This window comes from Podarcis pityusensis (genome assembly GCF_964106645.2).
Source record: "Podarcis pityusensis genome assembly, chromosome: 2".
NCBI classification, from domain to species: Eukaryota; Metazoa; Chordata; class Lepidosauria; order Squamata; family Lacertidae; genus Podarcis; species Podarcis pityusensis.
The window spans coordinates 110,502,219-110,523,205 of record NC_138029.1 but is presented as its reverse complement, the minus strand read 5'-3'; the positions used below and the strand labels follow the sequence as shown (position 1 = coordinate 110,523,205).

Genomic DNA, 20,987 nt, shown 5'->3' with positions numbered 1-20,987 from the left:
CCCATCTCCTCTACAAAACGGAAGACTTGGATGTTTGGATGATTTGGTGTTTCTTATTTTGTTGGAAGCCGCCCAGAGTGGCTGGTGAAACCCAGAAAATGGGCTCCTTCCCTGCCGCTGGCTTTGCACTCACCCGAAATCCTGGCGATGGTGGCAGCGACCCTGGGCAGCGGGAATGGGAGCCCCCGCCTGGGAGGCAGGATATCTCGGGGGGGGGGGAATACTTGTAGTACCCAGCCAAACCTTGCAGTAGCCAGCCAATGGGGAGAGGAGGGAGGCAACCTGGGCTTCGAGTATAGGGAACAGATGCTCGTTGCCTTAAGCCAGAGAGTGCAAGCTGCTAGAGGGGAGTGTGCTGCTGCTCGATACTGACTTGGGAAAGGGGGCTCGGCTTAAGCGGGATATTTCTGGGGGCAGGATATTTCTGGGGGCGGGATAATTGCAGGACCCAGCCAATGGGGAGAGGAGGGAGGGAACCTGGGCTTCGAGTATAGGGAACAGATGCTCGTTGCCTTAAGGGTTAAAGCCAGAGAGTGCAAGCTGCCATAGAGAGAGAGAAAGAGAAGGTGGGGCTGCTCCATACTGACCTGGGAAAGGGGGCTCGGCTTAAGCAGAACAGCTGACCCGCCCCCTCTGCCGTCATGCACTGCGCTTGTCCTGCAAGGAATAGGGTGAGTGCAAAGCGCTGCAAAGTGCAGGAAGCTTTGGGGGGGAGGGTTGTGCAATGCAATACCCATGGAATTGGAGTTGGGGGTGGAGAGAGAGCAGGCAAGGAAGCGACAGGTCAGGTTTTTGGGGGGGGAGAGTTGCTGCTGATTCATCCTCGTTGCAAAAAAGACACAGGGACCTCGCCCTGAAGGTCTCTCTCTCTCTCTCTCTCTCTCTCTCTCTCTCTCTCTCTCACACACACACACACACACACACACACACGCACACACCCCACGAAGAGCCCTGTAGTTTGATCAAGCCCATCTAGTCCCGCACCCTGTTAGAATCATAGAATCGTTGAGATGGAAGGGGACCCTGAGAGTCATCTAGTCCAACCCCCTGCAATGCAGGAATCTCAGCACTGTCTCCTCATGGTGGCCAAGCCTGCAAGGAGGATTGGAGCTCAAGAGCATTTCTCCCCTCCAGCGGCTTCCGGGAACTGCTATTCAATTAAGCATAAGAATAATAATATTATAACATTATTTATACCTGCTCATCTGGCTGGGTTTCCCCAGCCACTAGGGCAGCTCCCAACAGAATATTTTTTAAAAACCAATGAAACATCAAACATTAAAAACTTTTCCATACAGGGCTGCCTTCAGCTGTCTTATAAAAGTCATATAGATGTTTATTTCCTTGACAACTGACAGGAGAGCGTTCCAGAGCGTTCCACAGAGCAGGTGCTGCTACCAAGTAGGCCCTCTGCCTGGTTCCCTGTCATTGAGTTGATATAGAGCATCCGTCCTAAATTTGTCGACTTCTCTCAAAGAAGCAGATTCAGGAAGTTTTTAATGTTTGATGTCTTATTATGTTTTTATATTTTGCTGGAAGCTGCCCCAATGGGCTGGGGAATAATGATGATGATGATACCACTTGTTCAATCTGAAAATTTCTTTTACCAGTGCATTTGGGAGCATCGGAATAACTTGAGGTAATATATTCATACAAAATCTTTGCTCCCGATTCATTGTTTGCAATCCCACTGGGATTGATCTGAGTCCTGGGATAGTTCAGCTGGTAGAGCATGAGTTTCTTGAGGTTGTGGGTTTGAGTCCCACCTTGTCAAAAAGATTCCTGTATTGCAGGGGGTTTGGCTAGATGACCCTCTTGGTCCCTTCCAACTCTATGATTCTGTGGTCTATGAACCTCACTTATTCACAATGAGAGAACCACCACAATTTTTCTTTTAAAGCAAAATTTTGTTCTGCAACCCACCTTTGCCTAATAGGAGTTTGCCTTTGTAAAACTGGAGTGTGAAAGGAGAAGGAATCTCAAGGTGGGCTTTTTTGTGTGGGGGATATGGCTTTTCTGGTCAGCGGGCAGAAGGAGCTTGGGTCAATCCCTAGCTAGAGATCTGCCGTCCCCTTGTCTCGGTTCAGATTTGGGTCTCTGCCTCCCAGGAGTTTAGACGCAAACGCTTGCCACATGTTCACTGCAGGGGGCAATGGATCCCTTGCATGTGTAAACAACCATTGGGGGTCACTTTCAAACACCACAGAGATTGGGCATTGCTTTGACGAATATCCTGCAACCAACCACCTCCTGGACACTCTGGTCTCTCCCACCGCCAATAAAAACAAAATACTTGTTTACCTGACACTGACACAAAGGCTCACATGCTATAGAAATGAGTGTCTAACGTGTTTTAAAATGCCCTTAAGCAGTTTTTTCTCCCCCCCTTTTTTTGCTGTGTTGGGGGTGATACGGAAGGAACAGGGGGGGGGGTACCCATCCTTCCCCACCGCTCCCTGAAGGGGTCCGAGGCGATGGCCCCTGCAGTGCCCAGCCGGCCTCGAACCCTCAGCCCCTGCACCATTGCATAGGCACCACACTGTACCCCTGCCTTGTAAATAAAAGGCTCTCTTTCCTGTCTTCACGCGGGCGGAATAAGCCCCATCTTTCCTATGCCTTTCTCTCGCCCTATTCCTAACATGAGTCGACCGTATCATATTGTATTCCCCATTCATAAAACGAGCCACGCTTTAGCCAATCACAGCCGTGCATTCTTGCTACAATGTGTCCATTTTGTTTCCGCTTTTGATCACCAATACGGAATAGGTCAGAAAGCATAGAAAACCTTTGGAAATTGATATAAAATCAACCATAACTCCGATTTCCTAGCTCTTGCTGTCATTCAACTCAGCTCCCTTTGGACTCCATGATGGCACCCCGACCTCCATAATCCCTGAAGCGGCAGGGCACGTACACAGGAACTTCCTAATCCTTCCTCCGGGCAATACCAGGTGGCAGACGATGCATATCTCTGGCCCTTTGTCCTGCCACCACCGGTACTTGATAAATGTTTATCTATGTGTATCTCTCGCTCTACATATTTCCCCCTCCCTTATCTCAAATGTTAATTAGTGTAACCCCACCTTTCTCTGAGATATTCATGACGTGTGTAATATATTCATGATGTAATCCATGAAACCCAACCTTCCCATAATGTATTCATGACGTTTCGTGCACTGTATTCTGGGACTTGGAGGGAACTTTTAAAAGTTTATGTCGCCCCATTCTCGGGGTTCAATCTTGTCTTGAACCTGTTGCGCAATAAACTTGGATTTCCTGCAGTTTGCTCCTGTCCGGCTGAGCTCATTTTCTTCCGCAGGGACCCGCGGACTTACTTAGTCCGACGAGCTGGGTGGCAGAATAACCCTGCACCCAGATTTTTCCGTAACAGGGGGGTGGGTTTCTGGTTGGGGATTAATTTGAGCATAACTGTTTTGTTTTTGTTTTTTGTTGTTTATTAGTTGTATAGTTTGTGTTTTGTTTTTAAGGGGCGGGATCAGGGCTGCATGGGAGTGGGCCCCAGCCAACAGAATGGCTGGTGCAAGTTCTATTGTGGGGGATACACTGGGACATCTGATCTCAGTGATCATGGGCAGGAGGAGGAGTTACACTAAGACCAGACCATGTCATTACCGAGGAGGCAGGATTAATCATTGTTCGAAGACTATCCCTGCCTCTGGGTCTGGTCTTGACCGGATGGATACTGGAATCAACAACCACATGACCTGAAGGTGTTGCTGGGCAGTTTAAAGCAATATCAGAATGCTATTAAAATCAGTTAAAATGATTTACATTATTTATACAGAAAAAATGCAAGCAGGATGAAAAGAGTATCCTGGCAACACACCTTCCCCCTGCCCAAAATCCAACATGAGGCAGAGTCCTGTGGGCATATATAGCAGGGCTCAGCAAAAAGCAACCATGGGCCTTGATTTATTTAAGAAACTTCCTACTTTTCTGCTGCCATATCCTTCCTTTCTTCCATCATGAAACTCAAGGTGGTATACGTGTGGCCTCCTCCCAAGGCCCAGGACTGCTTAGCCTGTTGTTGTTGTTTAGTCGTTTAGTCGTGTCCGACTCTTCGTGACCCCATGGACCAGAGCACGCCAGGCACTTCTGTCTTCCACTGTCACCCACAGTTTGGTCAGACTCATGTTTGTAGCTTCGAGAACACTGTCCAGCCATCTCGTCCTCTGTCGTCCCCTTCTCCTTGTGCCCTCCATCTTTCCCAACATCAGGGTCTTTTCCAGGGAGTCTTCTCTTCTCATGAGGTGGCCAAAGTATTGGAGCCTCAGCTTCACTATCTGTCCTTCCAGTGAGCACTCAGGGCTAATTTCCTTAAGAATGGATGTGTTTGATCTTAGCCTCGGCAACAATATATCCTACAAGCCGGTGTCATTCAATCTTGGGTCCCTAGATGTTGTTGGACTACAACTCCCATCATTCCCGGTGCTCTTAGCCAACAACGACCCAACTCTGATGAACTCGGTCTTAGGCCGGAGCCTGCAAGTAAGTGTGGGAACCTCTGGCCCTCCAGATGTTGCTGAATTAAAATAATAATAATAATAATAATAATAATAATAATAATAATATTGTTATTTGTACCCCGCCCATCTGGCTGGGTTTCCCCAGCCACTCTGGGCGGCTTCCAACAAAGATAAAAAATACACTAAAATGTCACATATTAAAAACTTCCCTGAACAGGGCTGCCTTCAGATGTCTTCTGAATGTCAGGTAGTTGTTTATCGCTTTGACATCTGATGGGAGGGCGTTCCACAGGACGGGCGCCACTACCGAGAAGGCCCTCTGCCTGGTTCCCTGTAACTTGGCCTCTTGCAGTGAGGGAACCGCCAGAAGGCCCTCGGAGCTGGACCTCAGTGTCCGGGCAGAATGATGGGGGTGGAGACGCTCCTTCAGATATACTGGACCAAGGCCATTTAGGGCTTTAAAGGTCAGCACCAACACTTTGAATTGTGCTCGGAAACTTACTGGGAGCCAATGTAGGTCTTTCAAGACCGGTGTTATATGGTCTTGGCAGCCGCTCCCAGTCACCAGTCTAGCTGCCGCATTCTGGATTAGTTGTAGTTTCCGGGTCACCTTCAAAGGTAGCCCCACGTAGAGCGCATTGCAGTAGTCCAAGCGGGAGATAACCAGAGCATGCACCACTCTTGCGAGACAGTCCGCAGGCAGATAGGGTCTTAGCCTACGTACCAGATGGAGCTGGTAAACAGCTGCCCTGGATACAGATTTGACCTGTGCCTCCATGGACAGCTGTGAGTCCAAAATGACTCCCAGGCTGCGCACCTGGTCCTTCAGGGGCACAGTTACCCCATTCAGGACCAGGGAATCCTCCACACCTGCCCGCCTCCTGTCCCCCCAAAACAGTACTTCTGTCTTGTCAGGATTCAACCTCAATCTGTTAGCCACCATCCATCCTCCAACCGCCTCCAGGCACTCACACAGGACCTTCACCGCCTTCACTGGTTCTGATTTAAAAAAGAGGTAGAGCTGGATATCATCCGCATACTGATGAACACCCAGCCCAAACCTCCTGATGATCTCTCCCAGTGGCTGCATGTAAATATTGAAAAGCATGGGGGAGAGGACAGAACCCTGAGGCACCCCACAAGTGAGAGCCCAGGGGTCTGAACACTCATCCCCCCCCACCACTTTCTGAACACGGCCCAGGAGGAAGGAGCGGAACCACTGTATGACAGTGCCCCCAGCTCCCAGCCCCTCAAGACGGTCCAGAAGGATGTTATGGTCGATGGTATCAAACGCCGCTGAGAGATCCAGCAGAACTAGGAAACAGCTCTCACCTTTGTCCCTAGCCCGCCGGAGATCATCAACCAGTGCGACCAAGGCAGTTTCAGTCCCATGATGAGGCCTGAATCCCGACTGGAAGGGATCCAAATGGTCCGCTTCTTCCAGGCGTGCCTGGAGTTGTTCAGCAACCACTCGCTCAATCACCTTGCCCAAGAATGGAAGATTTGAGACTGGGCGATAATTGGCCATGGTGGCCGCATCTAAAGATGGTTTTTTAAGAAGCGGTTTAATAACCGCCTCTTTCAGCGGGTCTGGGAAGGCTCCCTCACGGAGGGAAGCATTCACCACCCCACGAAGCCCATCACCCAGTCCTTCCCGGCTAGCTTTTATAAGCCAGGATGGGCAAGGATCCAGGAGACAGGTGGTTGGTTTCACTCGTCCAAGCAGCCTGTCCACATCCTCGGAGGTAACAGGTTGGAATTGATCCCACACAACTTGACTAGACAGGACTCTAGCACTCTCCCGCCCTGGCTCTGCTCCCATGGTGGAGTCTACTTCTTCCCAAATCTGAGCGATTTTATCTGCAAAAAACTTTGCAAAATCATTGCAGGAGATCATGTGGCCCGTACTGGGCCCAGATGTCGCAGGTGGTTCCGCTAAATTGTGAACCACCTGAAAAAGTCTCCTGCTGCTGTTTTCTGCAGATGCAATAGAGGCGGCGAAGAAGGTATTCTTTGCCGTCGCTATCGCCACTTGGTAGGCTCGACGTTGAGCTCTAACCTGTGTCCGGTCAGATTCGGAATGAGTTATCCGCCACCGGCGCTCTAGCCGTCTCAACGATTGTTTCATTGCCCTCAGATCCGTGGAGAACCACGGGGCTCTCCGGGCTCCATGCAATCGGAGAGGGCGCTTCGGAGCCAAACAGTCAATAGCCCTGGTTAACTCCACATTCCAGCGGGCCACCAGGGAATCGGCTGAAAGGCCATCAACATGGGATAAAGCATCCCCTACCACTCTCTGGAAACCATTTGGATCCATTAAGTGGCGGGGGCGGACCATCCGAATTGGTCCCACCTCCCTGCAGAGGGGATGGGTCGCAGAGAAGTCCAGTTGCACCAGGAAGTGATCTGATCATGGCACTTCTTTCGTTTCGCTTTTACTTAGTGTCAGATCACCAACATCCATAGAGGTAAACACCAGGTCCAAGGCATGTCCGCGGCTATGGGTTGGGCCAGAGTTATTCAGGGACAGCCCCATGGAGGCCATGCTTTCCACGAAGTCCCGAGCAGCCCCTTGTAAGGTCGTGTCGGCATGGATGTTAAAATCCCCTAGGACAACCAAGCTAGGTGTCTCCAGGAGGACATCCGCCACGACCTGAAGCAGCTCGGGCAGGGAATCCTTGGTGCAGCGGGGAGGTCGGTACACCAGTAGGAATCCTGTACTGCCCAACTTCCAGAACATGCACTTGGAAAACTGGGTCTTCCCAATAGGACGCCTGGTGCAAACTAATGACTTCCTAAAAATCACTGCAACCCCCCCTCCCCGCCCACATGACCTGGGTTGCTGTGCGTAAGAGAAACCTGGTGGACAAGCAGCGGCAAGGACAGGCCCATCTGCTTCATCCAACCAAGTCTCTGTCACACATGCCAGGTCAAGTCCTCCATCCATGATCAAGTCATGGATGGCAGTGGTCTTATGAATCATTGACCTGGCATTGCACAGCAGCACCTTCAGGTCATGTGGGTATCCCTTGCTGATTCTAGTATCCATCCGGTCAGGACCAGACCTGGAGGCAGGGATAGTCCTCAAACAACGACTAAACCTGCCTCCTCTGTAATGACATGGTCTGGTCTTAGCGTAACTCCTCCTCCTACCCGTGATCACTGAGATCGGTTGTCCCAGTGCATCCTCCCCTGTGGAACATGCCCCAGCCATTTTGTTGGCTGGGACCCACTCCCCGGCAGCCCTGACCCCTCCCCTTAAGAACAAAATAACACCTAAAAAAAAAAAAACAACCAATAAAACAATACAAACAAAAAACAGTAAAAATTTCAAAATTACAAAAACATAAAATCAAACAAATTCCCACCCCCATCAGGCTCAGCAATCGTCATATATGGCTATGGATGAAGGAAGGAGGATGCTGGCATTGAGAAGAAGTTGAAGGCAAGGTACTCTCTCAGTCTACAGTGATAAGCACCAGAGCAGCCTGTCCATTAAAACCTGGAAGAAAATGCTGAGGCACTGAGTGCTTCTGGTCCAAAACATTAGCCTTTTCCAGCACACTCCATTGCTATCCATCCCTCTCCAGTTTTCCATTTCTGCTGTCCAGCAGTGCCCCACCCCCACAGCCAGTTTTCTGTATCCACTGACCATGTGTAGTTCTCATTGCGTGGCTTTGGCTATCTTTTCCCCCCACCTAAAAATTCATTGGGCATACGTAACCAATGGAGCTGCCTCAAGGTTACTGGTACCTCCCTCTCTTCCTTTGAGGAAGGGTTCCATTTTGGCCACATAAAGGCTGGCATCAAGGAAATTGAATTGGCTATTTGTATACGGGATTTCCTCACAAAGAGAGGGTGGCTCTTACCATCATGTCCTGATTGTGAGTTTTGCAGAAATGCCTGGATGGCCGCTGTTGGAGCCAGAGAACTGATGGATGTCAGGCCGACCCTGCATTCTTATCCCGTGCCCCAGGCTCTCCCCACAGTGATGGGAGGTGGGCCAAGAAATAAACATTTTTATACATATGAAAATCAAATCATGGATTGAGAACACAATGTTTTGTAAAGTTAAAAAGGTCTTTAAAAAAAAAATAATTTGTTTATCTCTGTTCTGAAATCTGCTTTTAAAGTAAATTTTTATACGTATGAAAAGCAAATCATGGACTGAGAACATTAAGTTTTGTAAAGTTAAATATTTTATATTATTTTCTTTTTTTCCTACCTGTTAAAAGATTGTACATAATGTTTGTACAGACATGCAATTTTTTAATCAATAAAGAATATTAATTTTTTTAAAAAGTTGCCATTAACTTAATCTTCATTAGATCTGCTTTTAGCACAAGCATGTGCCACTTCCACTGCCCATCTTCCAAATCAGAGTAGCTAGCACACGTATCCTGTAGGCGCGGTTGGCTCTTCCTTTTTGACGTCGCTGAGACTCTCCCCCCCCAAACGAAACAACAGCCTCCTTTTAAGCACCCCGACGGTCCCTCCACCATTGCTCTCAAGGCACATGTGAGATACACGTGCTTCGCTCTAAGGCCTTGTGGCGATCACACAGGGCCCCCAGACGTTTGACGGTCTATTGACCCTGTGCCACCACCGTGATTGCTTTCTTCGCTGCCACCACCCCGCTTCTCACGGGGGCACACGGAGCCCAGACAGTTGTTAACATTAACAAATAATCAAGTTTATTTTTAAATGCAGGAATAAGCGTATGGCTTCAGTTTATTTTTCTCTTGTCAGTTTCTTAATCTTAGTTCCTAACAACTCCAAACTGATTATTCCAACTATCTATCTGACTCAACCTAATAATTCCTCTCACTCTCTCACAATACAACTCAACCAACCCACTGCCTATTCCTCCCTCTTCCTTCTCCAGTTCCCAAACCTCAACTGACTTTCAAAACCTCCCACTCTAACTTTTACTCCCCCTTGCATTCTCACTGGCCAATCACATCACACCCATTTTAACCCTTTCCTTATGACCCATCCTAGGAAGCAAACGCCACAGGCCTCCTGAATCATCTTGCACTCCAAGACAAAGGGATGCACTCCAGTTAAAAGCATGCTTGCTGATTACAGGCGCGCACTCAGGAGAAACAAGAACTAGCCGTGAAAGGAAAAAGAAGCATCCCCTCTACAGTGGTACCTCGGGTTAAGTACTTAATTCATTCCGTTCTTAAACTGAAACTGTTCTTAACCTGAAACACCACTTTAGCTAATGGGCCTCCCACTGCTGTTGCGCCGCCTGTTCTCATCCTGAAGTAAAGTTCTTAACCCAAGGTACTATTTCTGGGTTAGCGGAATCTGTAACCTGAGGCGTATGTAACCTGAAGCGTATATAATCTGAGGTACCACTGTACTTCGCTTCCCTTCTCCCCTCGCCCCAGCCCAAGGGCCAGGCCCATGCTTGCTCCCCTAAACCAAAACCTAACCAGGGACCCAGCTGAGGAGAGCTGCACTGAGGCGCATTCGTAGGAGCCTCCCTCTGAATCTTCCCAGAAGCAGGAGGACTGTATAGATTTGGACCAGTGGTTTGCAGAGGAACATAGTTCAGAAGGCAGAAGCTGGGAAATACTGGATGGGGAACAGCTTGCAGAAGAACATCCACTAGCATTTCTTTTTAAATGCTGATAATGCTTTTATTGTCGCTTTTTTATTATTATTTCTGTACCCCCTTGCTAACCAAGTATTTTTATACATAATGAAGCACGTGAACGTAAGCAGTGTTAAATGAGGTGTTAAATGAGGATCAAAAAGACTCAGCAATGGAGAATAAGAAGGTGAAGTTTATTGCCAGGCAATAAGGACCCAGTTTGGAATCTCTTCCAAAAGGAACTGGGACGTCCTGATTGACAGAAATCCAGAGGTCTTTATACCTGAGCAGATCACAGCAAATCATAGATCATGAGACAACCATGAGGCAGTCACGATATTGCCAGCGAAAATTAGCCAATTAGCAAGCTTCTTGCCATGCTACCAGCTCCTGGTCAAGCACTGGTCAAGCACGGAGTTTTAGTTCTGCTTCCGCTGCTTGCAGTGACGCTCTGTCTAACCTCTCCCCTAGTTATGACAGGACAGGGAGTTTGGAGATTTTGTGGTTTTCTCTTCCTGTTCTGCGGATTAATTTAGCCTGTATCTGAGGGGATTTTGTACCAGAATCTCTGATTCACAGCTTCCCCTTCTCCAGGGTACACGGATGTTTGTAGGGGAAAGGTCGGCTCCTAATTTTGCTGTTTCAGGCAGTATGCAGTTAGCCAAGTCACAGCTTCCCTTTGATTCAAAATGGATTATAAAATACTGTAAGCCTTGATTATGTGTGAGCATATATGAATATATTGATTACTGATAACTGATTATATGGATAGCATAGGGGTAGCCCTTCTTCCTTGCCTCAATATGAAAAGCAAATCTTGGATTGAGAAGATAATGGTTTGTAAAGTAAAAAAAATGGCTTTAAAAAAAAAAGTTTGTTTGTCTCTCTTCTGAAATTTAATTTTAATGTAAAGTGTGTCAATATATTTGGGTTTGTTTATAAAGCAGAAGTGACCAGCTGCTCCTGGAAGCTAAAAATGAGCTCTGAATCATCAAAAGTTTTGCCTACAATTATTCATAATGAAAAGTTGTAAGAAACATGAGATATTCCACCCCTGAGCTTTTGAACTACAACTCCCATCAACCTTGGCCATACGGGCTGAGGCTTATAAGAGCTGTTGCCCAACATGTGAGCAACCCCATGTCGGATATCCCTGCTCTATACATTTATTTATTTTTTGTTTAATTTCTATACCCTTTATATTTTTTTAAAATAACTTCAAAGCAGGTTAAAGCATATATCAATAAAACATAAATAAAACAATTTGAAAAAAGTGAAATACAGTGGTACCTCGGGTTAAGAACTTAATTGGTTCTGGAGGTCCATTCTTAACCTGAAACGCTTCTTAACCTGAGGTGCGCTTTTGCTAATGGGGCCTCCTGCTGCCACCGCACAATTTCCCTTCTCATCCTGAGATAAAGTTCTCAACCCGAGGTACTAACTCCGGGTTAGTAGTTTGAAACCTGAAGTGTTTGTCACCCGAGGTGTTTTTTGTTAGGTTGTGGGCGAACATATCAGATGACACAGCGATTCTTCCAAAGCAGCTCTTTATTTGTAAGCTGGAACAGAAGTGAACTGAGGAGCTCAGTCAGCCTGCTTATATAGAGCTCCAGAACAATCGTAACTGTTGCAACTTTCTAAAACTATCCAATCACTGAACGTCACTTTCGATCCTTCATTTGCATAACTATCTACAGTATCCCCCTGCTGGCCCAGGGTGAGAACTTCAGTACATAACACCCCTCCCCACCAAGATAAGGCGTTAGTTACAATCGTAATGGTTTTCTTATATACAGCACTACACGTAATGGTTCAATTGGGAACAAAAGCATATCGGTTAGATTTCACATACTTAGACCAACAGTGATACATGTCCAACAACATAGTCCTTTAAATAAGTTGGGCGCTTGGAAACTCTGCGAGACCGCTGGGGACTGGTAGCCAAGTCTGGGGGGCCCCCCAATTCTTGCTGAGGCTGTGGTGCGACCCTAGGTGGCGTTGAAACCAAGTCCCCTGGATCCGCTGCTGTGGGTGGAAACTCCGCAAGTGGAGTTGGTGGATTGTCAGGCACGGTAGCGGTCTGAGTCTGTGGTAAGTCTGGCAGACCCTCTGAAGCGGCTTGGTTCGGCTCCACGCCGGCAGTTTGCGAGAGAGGTGTAGGTGGAGCCTCACTATCTGTAAGTGTCTGTTCCAGAGCCACGAGCGCAGTTGGGGGCACCACGGTAGTGTCCAAGTCCCCAACCCTGCGCCTAAGCTGGTCTATGTGCCGGCGCCGCAAGCGTCTGTCTTTGAGTGCCACCTGGTACGAGCGAGGTCCAGTGACTCCCACTACTGTTGCTGGCACCCAAGGAATGTCCCCCACAAAGCTCTGGGCAAAGACCTGGTTTCTGGGAACAAATGACCGTGGCACGTTAGCACAGCCTGGGGGTTCGGGCACAGCAAAGTCTGGGTGCAGCCGGTTGAGTGGGGACCTGAGGCGGCAACCCATAAGCAGTTCAGCAGGACTCAGCCCTGTGGCCGCATGAGGGGTGATGTGTTGTATGAACAAGTATTCGGCAACCCGCTCGTGCCAGTCTCCCCGGTCCAGGCGTGCCAGTGCCTCTTTTGCCGAGCGCACCATTCTCTCTGCTTGCCCGTTGCTGGATGGATGAAATGGTGCCGTTAGGGCATGGCGGATGCCCAGTCCCAAAAGATACCGCTCAAAAACGCCTGATGTGAACTGTGGTCCGTTGTCAGAGACAAAGACATCAGGACACCCATGCGTCGCAAAGAGGCCTTGCAGCACCTGGATGACGGCCTCGGTAGTGGTGGAGGGCATCAGGGCCACCTCCAGCCATTTGGAATAGGTGTCCACCACTACCATAAAAGTCCGGCCGTGAAAGGGGCCGGCCAGATCGATGTGCACCCTCGACCAGGGTGTCTTGGGCGTCCCCCAGGTGTGTCCCTTAGCTGCCGGTGGTGCAGGCCTCGACTCCTGGCACGCTTGACAGGCGGACACCCAGGCAGTGATGGCATCGTCCATATTAGGCCACCAGACGTAACACCGAGCCAACGCCTTCATTTTGACAATTCCCGGGTGGCCAACGTGCAGAGCCTCCAGCACACGTTGACGAAGTCTTTGGGGAATCACGACGCGGTCTCCCCACAGCAGACAGCCGCAATGAGCCGAGAGACCATGTTGTCTGGTTGTGAACAGCTGGAACTCCAATTCAAAAGGCCCTTGTGGCCACCCTCTCCACACCCAGTTGAGCACATGGCTGATGGTGCGATCCTGGGCAGATGCGGAGGCCACAGTGGCAGCCGATACAGGCGCTGCCGGAAGATCCTCAATCAGGAGGAGTGATGAAGCAGGAGCTGGGTCTTCCACAAACGCTGGAAGAGGGCAACGGCTGAGGGCGTCGGCATGGCCCATCGATTCCCCCGGGCAATGGACGAGCCGGTAGTGGTAGGCAGCCAGGAAAACAGTCCATCACAACATGCACGGCGAGAGGACCGGTAGAGTTGGTCGATCACCAGCGAGGAGGCCCAGGAGCGGCTTGTGGTCGGTGATGAGGTCAAAAGTCCTGCCGTAGAGGTATTCATGGAACCTCTTCACTCCAGCCACAAGTGCCAGTGCCTCCTTGTCGAGCTGGCTGTAATTCCGTTCCGTTGGAGATAGCGTCCTGGAAAAGTAGGCGAGCAGTGCTTCTCTTCTGTCTGGAAAACGGTGACTAAGGACAGTGCCAATGCCAAAAGGTGAGGCGTCACAGGCAAGGACCAGCGGCCTGGCTTCACTGTACTGTACCAGCACACTGTCCAATGAAGGGAGAGCCTTGACCGCGTTGAAGGCGGCCATCTCCCAATGACCCCAGGACCAAGGTGTCTTTGTGCTGAGGAGTCAGTGAAGAGGCTCAGCCACCGTGGCTTTGTGGGGCAGGAACATGTTAAAAAAGTTCAGCAGTCCCAGGAACGCCTGCAACTCCCATCTTGTTCTTTGGGATGGGGGCCTGCTGGATAGCACGGATCTTGGATGTGGTCGGGTGAAGGCTGGAGGCGTCAATATGATAGCCCAGGAAATCCTTTTTTTTTTTTAAAGCAATTTATTAAATTTTACAATAAAAATAGACATAATAAACAATGTAACATCGATCTTGACATATTTTCACATTTTCTTTGGACTTCCTCACATCTCCCGCTCCCGTTTTCATTGTTGAAACATTTTGTCAGCAATTTATCATCTTATTTAAAATCTTATATCCCTTCTATATTTCATAATCATATAATTCTCAAAAGGAGCTAAGTTTTCACAGTCTTACTTATTTTCTTAACAAACTTCTAAATTTAGTGGTGCTCAGTTGTTTTAGTCTAGCATCTTATTTAGCAGATAGCCCAGGAAATCCACCTGTGGAACGGCGATCTGGCACTTCTCCCTCTTTACCTTGAGCCCGGCCTCTTGGAACCTGGTCAGCACGGCACGGAGGCACTCGGAACAGCTGCTGGTGTGAGTCTGCGAACACCAAGACGTCATCAAAATACGGTACCACACCCAGAAGCCCTTGCAGGAAACGCTCCATAAGGCTTTGGAAGATGCCAGGAGCCACACTCACGCCGAACTGCAAACGGCGGCAACGGAATGCCCCTCGGTGGGTGACGATCGTCTGGGCTTCAGCAGTGGCATCATCGATGGGCAGTTGTTGATAGGCTCGGGCAAGGTCCAGCTTAGCAAAGACCTTACCCTCACCCAAGGAATGCAGCAGGTGTTGAACAACAGCGTGCTGCTGAAGTGCCTTGTTGATCGTGCACTTGTAGTCAGCGCAGATTCTCACCAACCCGTCTGGCTTGACAGGCGTGACAATGGGGGTTTCCCACTTGGCGTGGTCAACCGACTCCAAAACTCCTTGGGCGATCAGCTTGTCCAGTTGTTTCTCCACCTTAGCCTTGAGAGCAAAGGGAACCCAGCGTTGCTTTAGCTTGATGGGGGCGACTTGTAGATCAAGGCTAAAGGAGATGGGCGTACCTGTATATTGCCCCAAAGTGCCGTCAAAAACCTCGGCAAAGTCTTTGACCAGACCCTCAGTCTCTGCGTTAGAGATGCAGTTGATGCCGGTGACTTCCAGGCCGAGGGCATCAAACCAGCCTAGCCCTAGGAAGCTTGGCCGCTGACCTTCGACCACCACCAGTCAGAGCAGGCCCGAAAAATCCTTGAAGGCAATCCGGAACCGGCCAACGCCTACCACGGGAATGTCGTTTCCCTGGTAGTCTCTCAGGTGTACACAGTGAGAGTCGAGTTGCCTTTTGGACACTCTGGGTACCAGTCTTTTGATGGTGCTCCAAGACACGATGGACAGGGCAGACCCAGTGTCGATCTCCATGTCACATGGAGCTCCTTCAATGAGCACCGTGACGTTCAGCTTGCGTCTCGTAGGCGAGTCGGTTTGGCCAATCGTGGTTCCAGATGGGCAGTGGCAGTTGGTGAGAGCGAAATAGCTTTCCTTGGCAGATTGGAGTGAAGACTTGGACTTGCGAGTCGGTAAAGGGGGGGTGTCAGACGGAGCCGATCGGCAGACCTTAGCGATGTGGCCCCTTCTGGAACACGTCTGACAGATGGATTCTCTGAATTGACACTTGGCACGGGAATGGTTGCCTCCGCAGCCGGCACATTCCGGTTGGCCTTTGGACTTCTGTTGGAACTTCCTGCGTTCCCGCTTTGCCTGGTGCACGTCATCATCTTCACTGGAGGATGCCTCATCACTGCTGGCCTCTTCGTGATGCACTGGAACTGGCTTCCTAGCAAGACGCGGGCTGCTGGACTTGCAGATCTCCTGGGCGGAGCGTTCAGCAGCTTCCAAGGCCACAGCCTCCTCAATGGCTTTCTGTAGCGTGGGGTCTGGCTTGGCGAGGAGACGCCGTTGCAGATGGATGTCCCGGACCCCACAGATGATTCGATCCATCAGGGCATCGTCTAAGTCTCGGAACTCGCAATGCATTGCAGCCTGTCAGAGGGCGGTGTTGTAGTTGTTGATTGACTCTCCCTCTGCCTGGTTCCGGTGGTAGAACGCATGGCAGGCAGCAATCCTGGACGGCTTTGGTGCGTAGTGGTTTCAGAGCTTCTCTTGAATCGTGTCCCATGGTGTTGCCTGGATTGCTTCAGGCTCAACCAATGCTCAGGGCGTCTCGAACACCTCAGGCCCACAGAGGCTGAGGAATAGGCCCCCCTTCCGTTCCTTTGATACATGATACTGCTGTCAGCTCGTTGGCTTGGAAGTAGCAGTCAAACCGAGCGAGGTAGGAGTCCGATGATTCAGAAGCTGGCGGAAACGGCGGTAGAGGCACAAGTGAAGCCATGATTCTGATGCCGGCGTAAAGGGCGATGGATGGAACACAGTGCTCTAGCCAGAACAGTCAGCTCTGAATTGGTTCTGTTCAGTGATTTCGCTCAGTGATTCAGCTCAGCTCAGAGGATGGCCGCATCTGGCTGTGCTCTGATGTCCATCGATCCCATCCTCGTCGCCACTGTTAGGTTGTGGGCGAACATATCAGACAACACAGCGATTCTTCCAAAGCAGTTCTTTATTTGTAAGATGGAACAGAACTGAACTGAGCTCAGCCAGCCTGCTTATATAGAGCTCCAGAACAATCGTAACTGTTGCAACTTTCTAAAACTATCCAATCACTGAACGTCACTTTCGATCCTTCATTTGCATAACTATCTACAGTATCCCCCTGCTGGCCCAGGGTGAGAACTTCAGGACAGGGTGAGAGTATACATCCAAAGCAACATATCAGAAATCTAAAATATTATCTAAAAAGATTTCAAAATAAAACATTGCAAAGGAGGTCAACTACAGAATACAAATTTAACATAGGGCTGGGTGAGTCTGGGCCCCACTGAAGGACATGAGGCAGGGAGTTGATAATGCAGGTGAGCTGCACACAGGTGAGCTGCATGCAAGCTGCCAGCCAGCCCTGTGGAGCCTCCTTTTATTGAGACAAATATGCAAACCCAAGCAGATACATTTTGGGCTGTGACCTTTGCACATCTTCCGGTGCCGAGATCGTGGGGTGGTACAAAGTTATTTTGGCACCTGTTTCCACCGCGTCATTTTCCCCTTGCACAGTGTATGACAAAGGAGACAAAAGGTCTCAGAGACAAAGGTTACAGACAGGACACCGCAGAGTACTGAGACCGCAAAAGGTTAGACAGAGGGAACGATGTTCAGACAGCTGTGGCTTGTCTGGGGGGTGGGTGCCCCGCACCCCAAGGTCACGCGTGCAGGCAGACTGTGGCTGCCTGCTGGTGGGGAGTGTGCTCCCTCCGGACCCCACTGCCCACTCCACGATCATCCCTACACCCCACCCCCTCGGCCAGGTGGGAAAGGCCTTGCAGCGAGTGGTGGACATTACACCTCACAGCCGGGCAATGTTCCTCCGGCCTCATGAGGATCCTCTCTAATGGGACCCAAGTGTGTTTAAGGTTGCAATTAACTTAATCTTAACCATTGCTCTCACAGCACATGTGTGATACACACGCTTCGCCCTAATGCCTCCTGAAGCAGCTTAGGCTATGAGACAAAGGGATGCACTCCTGCTAAATGCACGCTCACTGATTACAGGTGCGTACTTGGGAGAAACAAGAACTAGCCTTGTGCAGAAAAAGAAGCATCCCCTCTACTTCTCTTCCCTTCTCCCCTCGCCCCCACCCAAGGGCCAGGCCCATGCTTTCTCCCCTAAACCAAAACCTAACTAGGGACCCAGCTGAGGAGAGCTGCACTGAGGCACATTCGTGGGAGCCTCCCCCTGAATCTTCCCAGGAGCAGGAGGACTGTATAGATTTGAAACAGTGGTTTGCAGAGGAACATAGTTCAGAAGGGAGAAGCTGGGAAATACTGGATGGGGAACACCTTGCAGAAGAAACATTAAGAGAGAGAGTTAACAGATTCACTGTGTCTGGAAAGCATCCCTCTGCTTTCCCTAAGTTCAAGGGGAGTTGCGAATGTGGCAGGACAGAAAGCACAGAGTGTATGAGCTGAGGTTACGAGACGCAGAAGTGACGGGGGTGACTAGGGATGAAAGGGGGTGGACCTCTTAATTGGGAGCACCGCCATTCCTAGAAGACAGGTTTTTGTCCTCTCACTAGGATCATTAAAGTTTCTAACTGGTAAGAAGACTCCTTTTCCTTTGTTCTGCTTATCTACGGCCACGGGGGAAGGAAGCCAATTCCCTGAAGCCTGACAGATGCTGATCCACAAGACAAGGGCAGCCCATCATTTTGGCAGTGAAGGGCAGAGTAAAAACTCAACAGATTCATCACAAACCTTGAACATTCCATATTCACACTTCCCCCATTTATCTAGCAACAACTTGCAACATCTTTTGTACATCAAGTATTTGTGACCTTCATTACTTTAATATATATATGTGTGTATACAAATTTAAATACAAAAACCAGAACATCACATGGGTTCCATGTATTTAAAATTGATTTCCGCCTTTATGAGTTTCTTGATGTGAATTAAATAGTGAAACTTGAGTTGAACGCTGCATACATTTATATGGCTTTTCACCTGTGTGAATTCGTTCATGAATATTAAGGTCTCCACTACAACTGAAGCTCTTTCCACACTCCATACATTTAAATCGTTTCTGCCATGTGAGTTTGTTGATGTATTCTAACTTTTCCACTTTGACTGAAGCCCTTTCCACACTCCATACATTTAAACGGTTTCTCCCCCGTGTGAGTTCGTTGATGTGTTCTGAGGTCTCCACTATGACTGAAGCTCTTTCCACATTCAATGCATTTAAATGGTTTTTCCCCAGTGTGAGTTCGTTGATGTATTCTAACGTATCCACTTTGACTAAAGCTCTTTCCACATTCAGTGCATTGAAATGGTTTCTCGCCCGTGTGAGTTCGTTGATGTCTTCTAAGGGCTCCACTACAACTGAAGCTCTTTCCACATTCAATGCATTTAAATGGTTTTTCCCCAGTGTGAGTTCGTTGATGTGTTCTGAGGTCTCCACTACGACTGAAGATTTTTCCACATTCAATGCATTTAAATGGTTTCTCCCCCGTGTGAGTTCGTTGATGTGTTCTGAGGTCTCCACTATGACTGAAAATTTTTCCACATTCAATGCATTTAAATGGTTTTTCCCCAGTGTGAGTTCGTTGATGTTTTCTGAGCTCTCCACTATGACTGAAGATTTTTCCACATTCAATGCATTTAAATGGTTTTTCCCCAGTGTGAGTTCGTTGATGTGTTCTAAGGTTTCCACTATGACTGAAGCTCTTTCCACATTCAATGCATTTAAATGGTTTCTCCCCCGTGTGAGTTCGTTGATGTCTTCTCAGGTTACCACTTTCACTGAAGCTCTTTCCACATTCAATGCATTTAAATGGTTTCTCCCCTGTATGAGTTCGTTGGTGTATCCTCATTCTTCCACAGTGACTAAAGCACATTCCACATTCCCTGCATTTAAACTGTTTCTTTGTTCTTCCCAATGAATTCACAGATGGCTCCGTAGAATTCTGACCATCGTCTTCCTCACCTGTTTGGGAGTGGGGGCGGGGGAGAGAGAATCCTGTTAGACTTCTATGAAAGACAATAAAGGAACTGAACACACGTCGATTCCCATGTGCACCTTCTCTTATTTTAACACCCTCTCCATTCTCAACTGTCCTCTCCATGTTCCAAATTTTTAGGAATGCAGATGAGACAATGGCAAGAGAAACCCATGATCACTCCATTCACACTTAAGAAAGCACCATCATTTTATAATAGAGATCTACGGTGGAACTGGCTTATGAGAAACATCTGTCTTTTTCTTTTTCAAGTGAGGAAAGGATCACAGGCTCCAATAGCAGTCTCCCCTATGAGTAAGAAGTAAAACTGAACTGTTCTTATGTAACATGTAAGTGTAAAAATATTACAACATATTAGAACCTAAACAGAGCCTGCTGGATTGGGAAAAGGTGCACCTAGTCCAGCATCCTGTTTTCACAGTGGCCAAGCAAAAGCCAGCAAGCAAGATTTCAGGCCAAGAGCCCTCTGCCCTCCTGTGCTTTCCAGAAACTAGTATAATGAAGCATTATTGCCTAGGACCGCAAGCGCAGAGCACAGACACCAGCCTAATTCCTTTTTTTCAAGATATCCAACTTGCTGGCAGTCACTGTTTCCAGTAGGATAGAAGTCCATAGATTAACTATGCTTCTGTTTATTCATCTTCTGCAGCTCTGAAAGGCACATAAATGTATTATGGCTTAAGCTTTTGTGGGCTGCAGTCTGACAAAGGGGACTCTTGATTAGGAAAGCTGGTGCCACTTGGTCTTCATATGCCCAATCCTATGTGTAGAGCCTCCAGCACATGAACTGTGTATCATGATAACAGGTCCTTTGTCCCGACAGCACACCAAACTGGGGAGGTGCATGCATCTACTGTATTTTTCTGCTGGTGGAATGTATCACTCTGATCCAGTCTTTAAAAAAATAAAAGTAATATAAACTATTTAAATATATGAAGAATACATAATGACGGGAAGCATTACCATAGCCCCCTTCACCCATTTTCATGGATTGGTGTGCAACATCATTTTCGTCACTTAATCCTGCAGTGGAAATAACACCAGAGATTTAAAAGCACAGAGGAAGAAAATCTGCCCCCACTACTTTATGAAAGGGATTCCAAAAACAAAGAGCTGCTTTGAAAAAGGCCTCACCCCTCCCTCCCTCCCTCCCTCCCTTCTTTCTTCCTGCCTGGCCCTTCCTGCCTTTGGTCTCCTCTCCATCTTTTCCTCTTTCTCCCTCCACCATCCAGCCATCCATGTCCCCATCTCCTCTCCCCTGGAACTCAACAGATTTCTCCGAGGGCCCTGGGAGGGGATGATCAGAGGTTGCAGGGAGGGATGCAGGAGACAGCTTGAGCAG

General features: G+C 48.7%; 2 protein-coding genes and 2 long non-coding RNA genes across 4 annotated transcripts in view; 2 read left to right on the top strand and 2 right to left on the bottom strand.

The window, feature by feature from the left end:
- Positions 1–20,987, bottom strand: part of LOC308471788 (uncharacterized protein) — a gene marked incomplete at its 3' end in the record, with an annotated part of 143,068 nt that overhangs the window by 14,716 nt on the left and 107,365 nt on the right. The window lies entirely within an intron of this gene.
- The window catches only part of LOC308470228, a 111,437-nt gene that overhangs the window by 17,361 nt on the left and 73,089 nt on the right, over positions 1–20,987 (top strand). The gene's annotated exons all lie outside the window — the stretch shown is intronic.
- The window catches only part of LOC308469920 (uncharacterized protein), a 102,441-nt gene that overhangs the window by 68,984 nt on the left and 12,470 nt on the right, over positions 1–20,987 (bottom strand). The window lies entirely within an intron of this gene.
- Positions 2,409–3,286, top strand: LOC308465670. Its single transcript, XR_013980528.1, has 2 exons — positions 2,409–2,643; positions 2,767–3,286. It is a non-coding gene; the product is annotated as an uncharacterized lncRNA (long non-coding RNA).